This window comes from Symphodus melops (genome assembly GCF_947650265.1).
Source record: "Symphodus melops genome assembly, chromosome: 6".
In the NCBI taxonomy this organism is placed as follows: domain Eukaryota; kingdom Metazoa; phylum Chordata; class Actinopteri; order Labriformes; family Labridae; genus Symphodus; species Symphodus melops.
The window spans coordinates 26,312,228-26,315,987 of NC_136696.1; the positions used below are offsets into that span (position 1 = coordinate 26,312,228).

At 43.6% G+C, this 3,760-nt stretch overlaps 1 long non-coding RNA gene across 9 annotated transcripts in view; it reads left to right on the plus strand.

The window, feature by feature from the left end:
* The window catches only part of LOC306825977, a 51,521-nt gene that overhangs the window by 32,098 nt on the left and 15,663 nt on the right, over positions 1–3,760 (plus strand). For 3 of the 9 annotated variants that reach the window (XR_013779331.1, XR_013779332.1, XR_013779336.1), the window contains one exon: positions 3,281–3,428. The exons of the other annotated variants lie outside the window; for them this stretch is intronic. This is a non-coding gene — a long non-coding RNA (uncharacterized lncRNA). The remainder of the gene's footprint in view (positions 1–3,280; positions 3,429–3,760) is intronic. 9 annotated transcript variants of the gene reach the window in all.

A 3,760-nucleotide genomic window follows, 5' to 3' on the forward strand; every position in this document is an offset into this window, starting at 1 on the left:
AATGTGCATTTTCTGTGTCTGCATAAACATCTACATGTGTCCATGTTCCCCGCTCACCTATGAAGGTTAAAAAAATACAAATGGGAGGTCAGAGTGGCGCTTGCCGCTTTTCATTGTGGAAAGATATTTATATCTGGAATGAACAATTGAGAAAGATGGGTTTGATTTCCCCGCTGTGGCCTCTGGCTCGGCCTTCCTGTGGGTGCAGAGTCAACCTCAGTCAGATGCACTGATTGGAGCCAGATCCTGTGTCCCAAATTCCGTCTCTTTGCACCCTTGAACCTCACGAAACCTCTCCAAACTAAAAAAAAAAACAAAAAAACAAAACAAAAAAAACTTCAATCATTGGTGTTTGTCCCAAATTACACAAATCAAATTCTAATGGGATGTTGTGCAATGCATGAAGTTGTTGTGCACAGGGAGAAAGAAAGGGGATGACACGCAGGTGAAATCAGTTTGAGGTTGATATTTCGCCACCTTTTGCCGTGATCGTCGGTGTGAAGTTGGTGTGAAGTGGAATGCTGCTGTTAATTCTTCCCTCCCTGGACCCACTTTCTGTGTTTTTCATTTTTATGAGGCGGAGGAGGACATCTGTTTGCATCGTTGACCCTTACAGGAATTCTTTGGGGACCTTTTAATCTTCTGCAAAAAATCTGTGATGCGAAGATCCAGTGATATGCTATTTTTGTCTACTCCCTCGCCAGATGCTCTGCTGAACTCTTAATGTGGCCCTAATACACCCTTGGGCTCCATGAATTGTCACACACGATACTGTGAAGGGAGGTAAATGTTCTGCAGGCCTTTTATTTTACTGTACCAAGAGTACCGCTCCGCTCCGTAAACCTCCATAGGCCCCGGGGCTCCCAAGAACCCCATTCGCTGTAAATACCCAGAATTCCTAAAACTTTCTAACCCTATATATTTTGAATTCCTCAGACGCCTTCAGACACTTTGTAAATTCAGATGCTCTGGGACCCGAGGGGGCAGTGAGACCCCCTTAACCCAGCGTTGTCCTTTTATTCCCCAACCTAACCCCCCATTCCCCCTCTCTCACACACACACACACACACACACACACACACACACACACTAACTCACATACACCCCCTGCGATGGATTCCAGATCGAGAATTTAATGCATTTCTGTTTCGCATCACTTCCCAGGAATGCAGCGCGCGTGCCACAAGCCTCATAACCTCGGGCTGATGAGTGTGAGGATGTTTAAGAGAGAGTGGGATGATGGGATACAGACGCTGCTGGGGGTTGTGGGGGTATTGGTGGGAGATGCGGGGGGGGGGGGGGTTGACTGAGCGCATCCGGCGCGGCACTTGGCATTAATGACAGGCCATCACTGTCTTGCATATAGCAGCGTTAGTGCAGCTGTGGTATGTGCCGAGCGCATCTGGACAGCAGATTTTTGGGAATGTATTTTTGTGTGTTTGTTTGGTCTGTCCCGTCTCACTCAAATTAACGACTGTTGCACGATACGGACGGAGGATGGAGTCGATTAACATTGTTGGGGATCATTCGAGGGGGGCTGATCTAGAAACAGAGAATTTACAAGGTTTCTGTGCTCTGGCAGCGTCAGCCTCTTATGTGTATTGCTTCGTGTCAGGATTAGATGCTTAATGTCCGATTTCTTGAAGAAGAGCAGACTGAGCGGAGAAAAAGCTCTGCGTCGGTCAGCTCTTTGTCAAACAGAACCTCCACACACTTCTCATTTCACCTCGGAAGTTTTATTCGTTCAAATGGCAGCTTTATGAGTCAGTGTGTGCTTTACAGTCGACGCTGCTCTGACCCAATGAGAGCTCGTGTAAGCAAACCAACAACGTTTTTGTCTCTTATTATATAACATATATAATGAGACCTGTATTTTAATATCAAACATAATAAACCAGTTTCCAACAACACAAAGGATTAACCTTCCTCATGGTGCAGGGTATATCTGTAGAGGCTGAAACCAAAGTAGTTCATTAAATGTGTGTTAGAATAATTCTGCAGTCGTTTCGAAGTGGAGGAAGAAGATGGGAGTCGGCTGAAGGTTCAAACAAGGTTTCACAGAACAACATGCAGGTCCGTTACAACGTGAAGCCTGACTGAGAAGAGCCCGTCTCTGTGAGCGTCTCATCACTCTGATAGATACTCGCGTACGCCCTCCTGCACTTAAAGGATTCACAGAGAAGGAGGCGATTACTTAATACCTTGAGTGGATGGTTCAATACCTCAGTGTGTCCAAGAACAACACAAAGGGTCACAGGTCACATTGAACGTCTCTGTGTAAGACTTCAGTCCGCGTACATTTCCCCTCACAATGTGGTTACATTTGTTAGCTTCTGGAAGTCTCCGACTAACAATTATCATACTTAGAAAAACTCTCTTTGTTGTCTTTACCCTGCTAAATATTTATAACTCTTTGCATCAGAGCATGTTTGACGCTTACAACGGATGTAAACCAGTTATTTAAGGCTGTCGGGCTTTCTGAAATAAGTTTTGTTGGAAATAATAAACGTGCTGGTGAACTTAACGAAAGTAGATCCACATGAGTGACGACCAGAAAACAGAAGCGAGAAAAGCAAAGATCTGGGATCCAGATCCAGAATTCTAATTCAGGACTGAAGTTGGACATGAAGTCACTTTGGGATGGAATGAAAAATGGATTTGAGAGATCATAAGAGGAAGTAACGAGCCGGAATGAAGCAGTTCAAAAACTGGACAGTAGACTTGAAGAAGCTGCGAGTGAGATAAGACTGTTGTTTCAGTATTCACCGTGGTAGGCAGTCCGTGTATCATCCAGGAATTTGAGCTCTGTTTAGACGGGCTGTGTGTATTTTAAATGAGCTGTGTGCTTCTGATATTCAGGCATTGTTTCTAACGCTGAGGTTCGTACGATGAAAGAGAGAGAGACAGGAAGGTGAGCTCTGTCTTTGTCTTGCCTTCTCCTAAATATCATGATAAATACGGCTCCAAAAGTCCAACCCAGACTCTCTCTGCACCGTGAACCTGACAGTGACAGGAAGTGACTTTGTCTCTGAACTTAAACTTCACGTCCCTTATCAGCCAGACTGAAAAAAAAAAAAAAGATGACAATTAAATTACACATTACAACTTCAAAATCATCAAACAAAACATGATCCTTAAGATATGCATGTATGTATTGGAAACAAATGAAGAAATGAGACAGTGAGCGGCTTTATTTTGGAAAATGGAAGATCTAGAGACAATGAAGTCATGGAAATGAGTCTCCATATCGCTGCTTTTTTTTATTTTTTTTTGTCCCCAGCTGACCTGAAGCGGACGTGTTTACTGCGGTGGAACAGAAACTGTGGCTCCTCATGAATCTTCTGCAATCACAAATACTTATACTACGTTCAGAACTTGTGCATGCATGCAGTTTGTGGCCCTCTGGCCCCCTCTGGTGGACAGAAGAGGTAACAACAGTTAGTTTGTAATTGATCTAGCATTTTGTTTTATTTCATTGTATTCCAATGTGCTTTGCAGGAGAGTTGGAGAAAACAGTCTTTAGAGTAAAGCAGTTATTTAGGACATGTTTATTACACAGTTCAGTCTTCAGCTTTGTACATATTTATAAAAACATTACATGGAAATCATTGATCACTCACGACAGTCTCAAAGGCACAAATGTTCTGCAGTTAGTTCTGGGGGAGACTCGAGCCATGATGGCGTATCTCAAACAGCATTTAAAGACCGGACGGAAAGAGGAACTTCTTTAGATAAACTAGAGATTAAAAACAAAACAGCC